The following is a 14,003-nucleotide window of genomic DNA, read 5'->3' on the forward strand; positions in this document are numbered from 1 at the left end:
CCAGACCAACAGAGGCAATGACATGGGTGGGTGAGACCAGATAGGATAAGACAATAGGAATAATAAAGCAAGGAAACAACCCTTTTGGTGTGAGCAATTGGAGTGGATGACCCAATTTGTGTTTTTCCAGGTCTGGCTGGCTATATATAGTTGAAGGGAGGCAGTAAACAAAGCTCGTGCACCGGTCAGTGGTGGTTGGCTATGATGGCACACAAGGTTAAGCTTCCTATGCCTCTGCCTGGAGAGGAGTTTCATGGAGATGTGGCTGTGAGGGAGCATCACCAACCCTACACTTGTCGTAGGCCAGGCTGCACAAAGTTCAATGAAATGGAAAAGATATGATCTATCAGCCAAAGCTGTGGCTCTCAAATCTTCCAGGCTTTTGGAAGTTTTGAACTATAACTGGAAGAATTGTCTTGGAGGCCTAGGTTGCCTTGAACTGCCTAAGTGTGCTATTAACAGGTTCATCATCCTTGGACCAAGTTCATTATTTGTTTGTCTCGTGCCTTTCAAATCTTTTCATCTCTCTCCATCTCCAGGATGATAACATGGATTGTGATACTTATGCAGCAGCTTCATGCTCCTTAATATAATTTTCACACCAAAAAATCACATCTGCAACTTTTTCTGTTTTGCTTTATACTCCCTACAGTGGAATGAGAAAGAATAATATGAGAAAATGAAGGCTATGAGGAGCATGAATTTGCCATGCTTCTTTTTCTGGTTTACTCATGATGTCAGTGTTTGGGAATTGTTTTTCTATTTTTTTTTTGTACCCTGAAATATGCATCAATGCAATCTCAATGTGCTTCAGAAGAAGGACATCAAAGGAAAATGTCCCTTAAAAGATCTATTGGCCCTTTCTGTTTGTTCTGCATGGGAATTTTTTGTTTAATTTTGTAATGATAGGCCCATACTTGGCTGAAACAAACCTTTAAAGGAAGTGTCCCTAAATGTGCCTTCAGGTCTGTTCTCTCAGCCCAGACAGGAAGACAGATCCTGAAATTCTCTTTCTTGCAAAGAAAGGGGTCTGCATTTCTAAGCCAGCGAGTCACTTTTCCCTTACTTGGCATTCGATGAGCACTTGGGAGAGCTGCAGTTACATGCCAGAGGCATACCAAAAGGGAGGAAGGAAGATTTTGAAGTCCTGCCAAATACTGTGCGTTGTTACGCACCGAGACGCTCCCTGCACACACCTTGGGTGTGCAAACGTTCAGGTGGTGGCCACCTTTTATTTGCATGAATGGGAAACATTGACCCTGTCCCCTTAATAAAGGCATTGAGAGTTTCTGGTTTACAACTGAGGCCTGTCTGAAAACTCTGAGGAGGGAAGAAGTTGAAAAGGTGACAAATGCTTCCTTAAAATCAGAAATTAAAAGGACTGGATGTCACAACACCAGGTCAAAAGTTGCTGGGTTTGGGTAATGAGGGAGGAAATGCTGCAGTCTTTGGCTGAGAGCCAAGGGCAGGGAAATAAATTTTGCAAATTCCTGAAAAACGAGAATTCCACAAAAATTTCACAACTGAAACAGGATATCCAGGAAAATTTTAAACATCCTTTGAACAGTTGTATCTAAACTCCAAGACATCTAGTTGAGCCAGGGATCCTAGGGTGTCTGGTCTCTTAGTAGTGACCAGACCAGTAATGACCTGCCCTGGGGCAGGGATCCCTTCAGCCTTCAGCTCCCCTGTGTTATGTTGCTCACCCAGCAGGAAACACCTCTGGGACCCAATCCTGCCTGTGAAGTTTGTCAAACAAAACCATTTCCTGAAGACGTTTTCACTCTGAATTGCTGTTTTCCAATTTGTTTCACTGGAAAATTCCTAACATGCCCTAGCTGCTATCCAAGGACATTGGAAGAAACAAAAAGGTAGCAAGTTCAAAGCTGAAAAAGGGACTATTTTCACCTGCATGATATAATTCAACTATGGGTCTCATTCCTGCAGGCTGTCACGGAGGTCAGGAGTTCATAAAGATTCAGAAAGGGCTGGGAATGCATACTGCTGCTGAGCATATTTGTAATTCTCTTATATAATCCTACAAAAGTAGGTGTGGGAAGGGCTGTTTAGGATGAGACCTTTATTGATACGTGGTCTTACAATGGGAAGAATTGTAATTGTGTAACATACAGGTATGTACTGCAGAGGCAATTTCTCAAGGGTCCCCCACATACACATCCAACAAGTTTTGGTGCTGGTTATTACAAGTGCAACTATACCATTTTACTGGAATCTTATCCTGATTTGATGGGAGAGGTTTAAATTAAGCCTCCTTATAAAATGTTAAGCCTCATCTTTGAATCACTGAAGGTGTTAAATACTAGAGCCTACTTTATCGATGTTCCAAGTTGCCTTGGCTCCCTTTGGAAATGTGTAGGAAGCAAAGATCATTCTCTTTGTAGTGGTTTGGGCCCATTTTGTTGGCACAAAGGAGATAGAGAATGGTCAGCAAAGGTTTTTGGGGTGTCAAATCTGCATAGGGCATTTGTGGGTACAATAAGTCCCAGGAAGGGAGGGGAGTCTGTAGGATGAGCTGGATGTTTGGGAGATGACTCTTCAAATTCCTGAACTGCAAAGACATGGTCTGGGTTTTATGCTGACAGATACTGCTGCCTTGCTAATTTTGCGGGGTGGGTAGTGTCTGTGCTTCTAGCGTTTAAAAAAAAAAAATCACCTTTGGGTATGATTCATCTCATCTAATTTTAGCTGTTTAAGTCTAGGTCTAGTCATCCAGAGTCCCGGTATTCTCAGTAGAGAGAACGAAGTCTGTCTATAGGGCAATTCATCCCTCATGTCCCTGATATCTGTCATAAAATGGATTGAATCATCCCCAGAAGAGCTCATCCTTTTCCACTGACTGCAGTGGGAGCCCAGACACATCAGATCATGCCAGTTGCCTATTGCTGAGATAGCTCCTGTAAAGTGAGATAAATCTCCCTCCCTGGGTAGCTGTACTCATGCTAGCAACAACAAAAGCCTAAATAAATCTGGTTTTAATCAACAAAATAAATTTCTGATGTACCAGTGGGAGGAGGTTGCCTTCAAAGTTACTCAGCTGAAGTCAGTAAGCTCCTACACCTGTATTCCTCTCCATTTCAGCTCTTGGACTTCAACCTGTACCTGTGAAGGCCTTGTCTACTTCTCTTTTTAGAAAACCAAGTAGCATCAGACAGTGTGCCCCAAAGTTCTTTTTGCTTTTTTTTTTTTTCCTGCTGTATCTGTTAGCCAAATAAAAGCGATTGGGTCTGCCTATAAACTTTCCCTGTTTCTTATCCTCAAACCATAGAGGCAGTTACAAAGACACTGTTACCTTGCTCCCAGATGATCCTGGCTGAAGAATTCGTGCTAGGTGTGTAATGAGATAAACTTGTGTTTTTTACACAGACACTTGTCTACTGGCCCCTCAAGCCTGTAGGACTGCTTGTATCTTGTAAAATTAGAATGTGCTTAAGCAGCTCATAAATTTCAATTTAATCTGAAATTGAAAACTTGTTGCTTTTTCATTTGAAAACTGAAGAGATTACGCACATGTGGAAGAGGCAATTTGTATGCAAATCCTTTTCCAGAACTCTGGAAGCTTGTCTGATAAGAAAATCATAGGAAGCAGAAATGAATGACAACAAAAAAAAAAGTATGGGACAATATTACTCATACAATGACTTTGTTGCTTAAAGCAGGGAAAAAAAGTCCCAGCAAAACCTCAGAGGAGAAGCATGAAGGGAATTTCTGTATTTCGCAAATCCCTTGTTTTGGGTGCGAATGTAACAATGTTTGTCATCTGGGAGGCTTCTTATGCTTAGGTAGATGCTCATTGTCCTTCTATGGAAATATACAGTAAGTTGTGCAAACATAGGCCATGAGGAGACATCCATCTCCCACGAGCGGGGAATGTGGGTGTGGAACACATCAGACTCTGACCCGGCCCCTCTGGGGCACTGCCCTTGCATGGCCCGAGAACAATAACCACCGGAACACGCCGAGAGACCTCCTTTGAGGAGGAAAAAAGGGAAAAAAGAAGAGGGGGAAAAAGTTAAATAAATCTTAGCACAGACTGCAATCTTCCAATGTGTTGTTCAGTGCTATTTCTGGAGAACAAAGGCACGTGGGGATAGGGACACAGGCGACATTCACTCACTTGCTCTGAACACTGGCTACAGCAAGCAGAGAGATCATAAATCACAAAAACCATGGGGACTCGGGTGCCTCCCGAGGGTGAATGTCCTCCCTCTGACCTGTCTTGATGGGCTCAGCTCCTTGAGCTGTGGAGGGCTGGAAGCACATCTTTTTTAGAGAATATGTGGTGGAGAGACTGAGAAATCAGCAGTGGCTGAAGCTCAATAACATCTCATAATATCCATGTGCCTGCTGCTCCATCTCTCTGTTTTGCTGGACCTCTTGCTCAAACTTCACGCGTACCAAAGCAGTTAAGTGCTGTGGCATGTTTCCTTGCTGTGTGTGGCATGCGTGCGCCCCACACACAGGGAGGTGTGCGTGTGTTCCCCACGCTGATTTGGAACAAACCTCTCCTGCGATAGCTTCTTGACTAACACAGGACTGGATGTTTTCTTAACACATGGGCCTTCCTCCTCTCAAAAACAATAATTCAGGGCCAGACAGCCCTTGCAGACTGACCACTGCACTAACCCACCCTTTGGCATCTGTGAGAATTGGACCAGTACTGTGTTCCATGTGGCACAACTGCTGGATATGGACAGTGTGCTCTGACAGCCAGGACTGCAGTGACAGGCGAAACATCAACTGGTTTGATCCATGGGATCTTATCAGAGGCAGAAGAAAGGAGGAAAAGTAGGTCACCAGAAAGGATCTGTTGGTGTAGGAGTTGGGCAGTGATGCTAACTGTTATTTTAAGCATGGTTTGCCTGACTCTTGCGCCTCACGTCACTGCTTGGTAATGGACACAAGGAGTGGGTTTGATATTTTCAGGCACTGCCTGACTGCAGTGATTGCCAATGCTGCAACCTTGGAAAAATCAGTGCAGTCATTGAGCTGTTGATAACATTTGCCTGTGGGCAGCCATGTCTGAAAAACATTTGGCTTTTGACAGATGTCGCTCAGCCACAATAAACAGACATTGCTTTATGGTTTCTTCTCTGGTTTCCCCAGGAGAAAATTCAGTGGAAGCAACTAAACTGGTTTCCTGTAGCTCTGGGTCTGTGAGTCAGATTTAAGCAAATGCAGTGTGAATAAAGCCATTTTTCAGTATAGATCTTAACTACCACTTCTTAATGAGACTCAAAGAAAGTTGTATCACAGGTATGACTTCAGTTTACATTTGATTTAAAAGAAAGCTAGTAATGTAGAGGCTTGTTCTAAATGGTACATCTGAAAAGTTATGTTTAAAGGAAGAAAAAAATAATTGAAAAAATAGACTGGAATACAGACAAAGATAGCTTGTTACTACATTTATTTATAACTGTTGTACTGCTGTAAATATAGGGTAAAGAGTGATATTTTTTGGTACCAGGGATCAACACATCCTCTTGTGTGCTGAACCTCTGGCTGGTTGGCTGGATTTGCTGGGAGGAGTGGAGGGAGAATTATTAACTGTGCCCAAGATTGGGGCATTTCACTCACCATATCTAGTAAGTGTTATTTAATGTAGAAATGAGCCAAAAACACCACTTCTGCTGCATTAGGTCAGGTTACAAAGCCTAATAATAGTATGTAGGAGGGATTTCCAGGGCACATTTTAGGTGCCAGCAGCTGTTTTTCATATTGGGGACTACCTGAGTCTGCTTGGTAGAAGCAGAGTTCAGTTGTGGTGGAATTTGTTTTTGGTGGGTTTAGGGTTGTTTTTGTTGTTTCCCAACTGGAGGTTGAATTGCATGCCAGGAAAAAGATGAGATGGGTTAGTCAGAAAACATGGGGAAATAGCACTCAAAATTTCGTCCTTTTAGAAGCAAAGTGTCTGACAGCTCAGCTACAGACAGAAATTTGCTTTTTCATTTCTGGCTCTAGCTCACCTGTGGCTGTGGAGGGAGCAGGGGCTTAGTGGGGCCCTCTCAGCAACTGGTAAGGAGAGGATTTGGCACCAGCACAGCTGCATTGACAAGGGTAGTCAGGCTCCGTGGTTCTCTTCAGGGACTGCACCCTGCCTTCCTTCATTCCCCAGGTTTTTGGAGTTTCATCTTACTCTGCTGGTTCTACTTTATGTCTCTGTTGATCTTTCTTTTTCCAAACTCCCCAAACCAGCAACTTGACAAACTATGGTGAGAGTTTTGGGAGAAATAGTTGGACAACAAAACACTGACCCCAGACCTGTACATTTATTTAACACTTGCTTTTGAGGCATGCAGCCTGCTGACACCCTTCAGAGTGAGTGACTGTCTTTCCCCTGTGCTGGCTGGCAGCCTGGAATGAAGAAGCCACCTTGCCTGAGGGGGACACCCATGGCTCTGACTGACAGGCTTCCACACAGCAGTTTATCCGCCAGCCGGCTTTGGTCACAGCACTTTGGGACAAACACAAGGGACACCTGCTCTTAGCAGGGATGGGACAGAGGGGGCCTCATGTGACTGGGTTATGGAAGCAGCGAGCAGCCATGGGGAGCTGGCCATGGGAAGCCAGCAGCAGGCTGCCCAGCTTGAATAACATTCCAAGTCCACCAGATCTTCACTGGTGGCTGGAGTTCAGCACAGGCATGAAAACGCCTCCAGCCAAATGAAAGTACAGCCCAGATGTGAAACAGCTATCATTGCCTGACTTCACCAATTAAATTTGGGGCACTCTCCTATTCATTTACTTGTTTGTTTATTTTGAGAGGGCAACTTCTTTGTTGTATTCTGTAGCTGTAATTTGATTTGTCCTAGTTTTTCGTGTGCTGTTGAGACAAGCTGAGTGGAAATTCCAGTTACATGCTTTCATTTGTTCCCCCTTGGCATGCAGGCTACGGGAACAGGGCTACGGGCCCATTGGCCTACGTGTCATTAATCTTCTGGGAACAATGAAAAGAGAGCATTTGAATGTGTCTTGGCTCTTCCGGCAGGCTCTCTCTGAAGGACTTCTCCTTTATGTGCTAAGAATAACAAAACAAGAAAAAAAAAGGGGAGAACAACAATAAAAGAAATCCTTCAGAGGAGAGTTCATGTGTCCCTGGGTGTCCATCAGCCTCGCTGGATGGGGCTGCATCCCAATACCAGGAATGAAAGCCCATCATCACGGCAAGGGGCAGAGGTGAGGGCTCCCATTCAGGCCTTCAGAACCCAAAAAGTTGAATAGATGCAGCTTTTGATGAAAAGTTGTGTATGTAGATGTGCCCTTCCCCTAAAAATGTCCTTGAGGCAAGGCAGAAAGGCTGTGCCTTCAAACAGGTTGGTTGCAGCTCATCATGGCTTTTGCTGGAGAACAACCACTAACCTTAGCAGATGAGTAAAGAGCTGTGGAATTTGTCTACCTGGAATTTATTCTCTGACACAAAGTTTCCCACAACATTCTCCTGGAGACTCTGGATGTTCATGGTTTAGATGGATGTACTGTTCGCTGGGTAAAAAACTGGCTGGATGGTTAGCCCCAGAGGGTGGTGGTGAATGGAATTACATCCAGTGGGTGGCTGAAACAATTGGTAACCCCCAAGACTCAGTGTAGGGGCCAGACCTGTTTAATAATTTAACAATGATCTGGATGAGGAGATCAAGTGCACCCTCAGTCAGTTCGCAGGTAACACCAAGTCAGGCAGGAGTGTTGATCTGCTGGAGGGCAGGAAGGCTCTATGGAAGGGTCTGGACAGGCTGGATTGATGGGCTAAGGCCAATGGTATGAGGTTCAGTAAGGTCACAACCACCCCCTGCACTTGAATCTTGGGCAGAGTGTCTTGAAAGCTGCCAGGAGGAAAAGGACTTGGGGGTGCAGGTCAGAACAGTGTCTGAACAGGAGCCAACATGTGCCCAGGTGGCCAGGAAGGCCAATGGCCTGGATCAGAACCAGTGTGGCCAGCAGGACCAAGACAGTGATCATCCTCCTCACTAGTACTCAGCACTGGTGAGGCCACACCTCGAATCCTGGGTTCAGTTTTGGGCCCCTCACTACAAGAACAACACTGAGGTGCTGGAGAAGGTCCAGAGAAGGGCAACAAAGCTGGGGAAGGGCCTGGAGCACAAGTCCTATAAGGAGTAGCTGTTGGAGTTGGGGGTGTTTAGCCTGGAGAAGAAGAGGCTCAGGGGGGACCTGATCGCTGTCTACAACCACCTGAAAGGAGGCTGTAGCCAGGTGCGGGTTGGTCTCTTCTCCCAGGTAACAAATGAAAGGACCAGAAATGGCTTCAAGTTGCACCTGGAGAGGCTTAGATTCAATATTAGGAAAAATCTTTTCATGGAGAGGATAGTCCAGCATTGGAACAGACTGCCCAAGGAAGTGAGGGAGTCACCATCCCTGCATAGTCTGTAAAGGGCCTGTGGATCTGGCACTTGGGGTTTAGTAGTGGACTTGACAGTGCTGTGGTTGGACTCAGTAATCCTAGAGGTCTTCCCTGACCAAAATGAGTCTCTGATTGTATAACTACAAATGGGATTTCTTTGCCCTTGCTGCCCCTCACTCATCACACTCACTCAGTTACCCTCCCATATGCTCTGTGGTGCAGGGTTGCTATTTGCTTAAACAGTTACTGGGCTGAATTCAGAGGACAAGACCTCTAGGACCATGGATTCACCAGGCACTCACAGCTTCACTGCCTGAAGAGTTGTTTCCCCTCAAAACTGGGCTTTGAGCCACTATGTGCCAACTTTCCTCTGCAAGCCCATGTATATTAGCTCATCACTTAACCTAAGGATTTGCAGACTTTCTGCAGAGATAGGTGTCTGAAGAAACTTTGGGGTGTTGATTATAGGGCTTGGCGGGCAGCAGGAATTCCATTTTGTGAAATATTTCAAGGTGTTGACACTCGTGTCAAAGTGCAATAAAACCAAGACTCTCTCAATTGCTTTTGCCAAGAATAAAATAAAAATAATAATATGGGGAAAGAAAGGAAAAAAATAGAAGTACACACTGCACAATAGCCAACAGCTCCGACTTCATTTGAGAAGTGGTCATTAATCTGGAAGAGGAAGAGCACTCCTTCCACCAGCCCACTTACCATCCTAGGGTGTGCCTCCCTAGGCTAGAGGTTCTTTACTGCACCCAAGGAGAAAAAATGCTTTCTGTGTTCTTCATCAAAAGCAAGCAAAAAACAATAGGTCCCTAAGGAAAGCCTTGGTTTTAGTCTACTGCCTTTTCCAAGAAAACTCCCCCTCCTTTTCTTAATCTCCCTTGCCATCTCCAGTTATAACATTCTTTTTGCCTGTTCTCCACCATGCAAAGAATCACAGCAGGTCTGGTGCTCTTGAAATTCCTTTTTTTTTTTTTTTTTTTTTTTCCCCAGTAGGGGAAAAAATAATCAGAATTTCAAAAGTATACTAAGGATGTTTTGGTGTTCCGCTTCCCTGTAAGTAGTGCTATGCCTGTGAATGTTAAATTTCTCCTAATCCTGCAGATGATTAGTAATGAGCTTCAAGCAAATTACCTTTTCTGGAAAGCTCATAGACAAGCAGGGTTCATCAGGGAGGTAATTTTCAAGTTTACCCAAGGTTTTGGTGGGCCTTTTTGAGAGTCAAAGTTAGCAAGTGGTCTGCAAGGCAACTTTCAATGGGTTAATGTATTGTAGTCTGGGTGCTCTGGGAATGTATTTGCTCTAGAATAAATAGTAAATATTACTGATAAGGAAATAATAACTAATACATGCCAGAGATTTAATCACATGCTATTAGAATTTTCACCCGTGAACCAATTAAAGTATTAGACCTTATAAACTGAAACTGCCTGACTGAATGGTGCATGAGAAACTTTGTTCAGAGGGGAGCTGCTGGGAAATACCAATTTATGTGTCAGCAGGAAAGCTGGAAAACATAAGTATCTCAAAATAAAAAATGAATTACTTGGCAGAAATGTGTATTTTTAGGAAAACAGTCATTCATATGCTCTGCAGATTTAAAATTAATGACAGGATTTTCATTTTATCAGAATTAAAATACTACAGCTTCACAAAGAGAAATCTCATTAGTGAAGTTGAATATCTGAAAGTTCACAGTGAAAGGGCAACTGCTAAAAAACCCTTATATTTTTGTTATATCAACAAGAAGCCAAAAAAAAATTAAATTCGGTTTAAAGTTTCTTAGAAATTGAACTCAAACACAGTACTTTGGTGGTGGTGTTAAAATGTTCTCAAGAAAATTGGTCAGTTTTGGTTCTATCAAAGAAATAAAGTGGCGAGTCCCACTCATGGCCATCAAGTTTTTCACAGGGGCCAGCTTGCAGTTGGAAAAGGACCCTCTTTGCAATATATCTTTCCTTTCCCTTTTCCCAATTTCCCAGCCAAAGGGGGAGAACCAAGGAGAGGACCTAGCCCAGTGTGAGGCTATTGGCATCCACTATCATCTCTGGTGGCCAAAGTAATGTGGGGCAGGAGCTTCTGACAGATCTGGGCCTGGAAGAAACTTAGCAGTAGTGATGGTGGCTGAATTGAAGATCTCCCTCCAGTCTATCACCTCCACCTCATTTATTGGGGTTTTCTGGAATGTCCAAGCCCTGCCAGATCCAGTTGAATCTCATGGTCTCTTTTAGCACCTGATTTAAGTCTCTTCACTGCGAGCTTTGCAGTGAAGGGCTGGAAGAAGACTTTTTGACTGAAGTATAAACACTCAATTAATTGACTTTCTGGGTATGGGAGCTTCTCCTGGCAGTTCCCTTTCCCATCAAAATCTTTAGGCAAGGATGGCCATTTCTCATCCCATTCCAAGAGCAACCTCTCAAGAGCTAAAATTCAGCTCTATAAGCAACAGCAATTCTCAGATAATAGTGCAGCCAGGCTTACAGTTTCCTTTTGTTCCTCCTTGCCTTCTGACTCTGGTATTTTGTCTAGCACTCAGCTTGGAAAGCTTTAGGCAGAGCTCCTTCCTTTGTTGTGTGTTTGCACACCTCACACAGACTGGGAAGACCAGAATCATGACTGATGCTATGATACTCCTGAAAGACAATTCATTATGCACACACACAAACCCCCACCAACAGAAAAATGAGGATTTGTTGGTGTTTGAGCTGCACTTGGCATCCCCAGCCTCCCCATGCAGTCATCAGCTGTGTGCTGATGGGGTTTGGCCCTATAGGCCTGGGAAGAGGTTATCTAACTTGGGAAAGTCAGTTAAATCTCAGTATGTCTCAGCTCCCCAAAGATGTTTTAAGTGTGCTTTATGAACTGTTTTCCTGTTTGTGGCAGTGGAGGCACCATGTGCCAGCTGCCTCAGAGACAAGGCACGGTGAGGTTAAACATAGATATATACTAGCAACTAAACGTAATGGTCCTGCTACTGTAAGACAAGATTTTCCAGCCATTGAAGGCTCAGGGGAGTCTGTTAGTGTGTGTGGGGTCTGTATGTGTTATATATGGTTTTGAGTGAATTCTGAATACTTACATGTACATATTTTGCATCCCTAATGCTTTATTGATATAATTAATCTCATTGTTTCAGTGACTTCATGTTTCTCTTGTAACTACAACACATGAGGAAATAATTTTGCCCAGTAAATAAGGCTGCAAACACAGAATCTTTTATTCTCTTAGTATTATCAGAGGAGGGTAGGATGGTTTGGAAGGAATGCAGCAGGCTGGAAACAGAAGAATGCTGCTTTTATTTTTTTGCAGGTGTCAGTGTGCATAGGGGAATAGTTGTTAGCAAGAATTTTTGGAATAAATTAACACCTTCCAGAAATACCTTGGGCCTCAGACCAGCAAAGCAATTAAACATGTGCTCAGGTTGGAACACTGCCTATTTTGCAAGTCACTTATGTGCATAATGTTAAACAGAGGCTTAATTACTCTGCAAGATCATACAAAAGCAGAACTGGAAAGGACCTCAAGAGATGATCTACTGCAGCCCCGACAGCTGTTTCACTAGCAGTCCTCCAATGACAGGGTTTGTACAGCCTCCTCTGGTACCTTGTTCCAACTATCCATCAAATGAGAAAGTTTTGAATTTTATTTTGGGATTTGGGTTTTGGTTTTCATCCTTTTTTTATTTTTCCTTTTCCCCCCAGGCTGCTAGCTCAAAATATCTTTGTGCAAAATAAACAAGACTCTCCTCAACACAGAGAACAACTAAGGTCTTTTCTTCCTGTAACACCCTTCTTGCATGCTGCAGGACTGACAGCATCTTTCTTGTTCTCCCCCAGTCCTGTTTCTGTACTGAACAAAGATGGTTTCTCCATTCTTTGATTGGTTAAAATGTTTTTCACATCACATATCATCATCATTGCTCTCTTCTGAACTCATTGGGGAATTGATCTCATTTTAAGCAGGGAGCCAAGCTGATGTCCTACCTTTGTCTTTAGTTTTTCTCTTACTTTTTTATTTTTTTATATACACAGAGGAAGAAAATTTCCCCATGTTTCACACCCAGCCCTTTTACTGATAACTTGGAAAAAAAGATTAATCTTCTTATCTGTGTGTACACTGAGCTTCTGGTCCTCTGTATCCCCAAGATCACTTCTTGGTGTGCTGCCACTTCTTTGCTTATTTGGTCAACTTTATTTGGCATTCAAAAATACTTCACCTTTGCTGAATTTCAGCTGCAGATTTGATCTCCCTCATCAATTTGGATCATTCTCTAGCTTTACAGCTAGTTCTGCAAGAGCTGAGCTCACTGTCAGTCACAGCCTCTGATGAAAAAGGTGAAGAGAGAAGAGACTAGGATTATTGCAAGAAGGACTTCCTTAAATGTCATCCTGCACTGAGAGTGAATGATTGACACCTGATCTCCAAGTGCAGTTTTTGACACAAGAGCATGCTCAAGTGAACGTGATTTCTCCAAGATGATATTTTCCTTTTTTACTTCTCAGAACATTGTGTTGAAAAATAGCATCCTGCCTCTTTTCTAATTACTGGGCTACTTACCAAGTAAATTGCTCTGACTTGCCATGTTATTAGAAATAAAAAAATAGTCAAAAACTCTGCACTGGCTGATATTTGTCAACATATTGTTCTCTTGGGGTAATAACTCGGTTATTTAATTATTCATTCTTTTATCTTTCCATTTATCAAAGTTAGGCAGATTAGTTTTGAATTCCCTGGCTCCTCCTTTTTCCTTTCAGTAAAGACAGGTCCTGTCTCTGCCATCTCCCAGCCCTCTGGGACATTCCCCTTAAATCCAGAATTCTTGCAGATAATCACTAATAGCTCAGTCAGCTCTGGTGAGTTCCTTAATTACACTAGTGTGAGTTTCATCAGAACTCAAACATTATCTTTCTAAAACTTGTTTGGGCAACCTCTTTTTTTTCTTTTTTTCCTTTTTCTTTTTTCTTTTTTCTTTTTTCTTTTTTCTTTTTTCTTTTTTCTTTTTTCCTTTTCCTATTTCCTTTTTTCTTTTTCCTTTTTCTTTTTTCTTTTTTCTTTTTTCCTTTTCCTATTTCCTTTTTTCTTTTTCCTTTTTCTTTTTTCTTTTTTCTTTTTTCCTTTTCCTATTTCCTTTTTTCTTTTTCCTTTTTCTTTTTTCTTTTTTCCTTTTTCTTTTTTCTTTTTTCTTTCTTCTTTCTTCCTTTTTCCTTTTTCCTTTTTTCTTTCTTTTTTCTTTTTTCTTTTTTCTTTTTTCTTTTTTCTTTTTTCTTTTTTCTTTTTTCTTTTTTCTTTTTTCTTTTTTCTTTTTTCTTTTTTCTTTTTTCTTTTTTTTTGGCTTTGGCCTTTATCATCTGCTAAATCAATTTCACAGTTAACATTTTTACAAATATTTAAACATCCTTCTTTCTTTCAGCTGTAATTTCTCCTCTTTATCCAATAAGTGATAAGTTTTCCTGTGTTGTCTGGCTGCTTCTGGGTATCTGGGAGGCTTTCATACCACTTGCTAGTTGCTGTTAATTTTGTATTTACATGCTTGTGCTATTCATTTGCCAGCACAAGTCCATGCTTCCACTTCTACATTAACTTCTTTCCTTCTTGTGATAATCTTCCACAAGGTGTTGGTGCT

General features: G+C 42.5%; 1 long non-coding RNA gene across 4 annotated transcripts in view; it reads left to right on the forward strand.

The window, feature by feature from the left end:
* Window positions 1-14,003, forward strand: part of LOC146768282 (uncharacterized) — a 65,859-nt gene that overhangs the window by 11,759 nt on the left and 40,097 nt on the right. The window lies entirely within an intron of this gene.

This window comes from Lonchura striata, chromosome 2 (assembly GCF_050655825.1).
Source record: "Lonchura striata isolate lonStrDom1 chromosome 2, ASM5065582v1, whole genome shotgun sequence".
NCBI classification, from domain to species: Eukaryota; Metazoa; Chordata; class Aves; order Passeriformes; family Estrildidae; genus Lonchura; species Lonchura striata.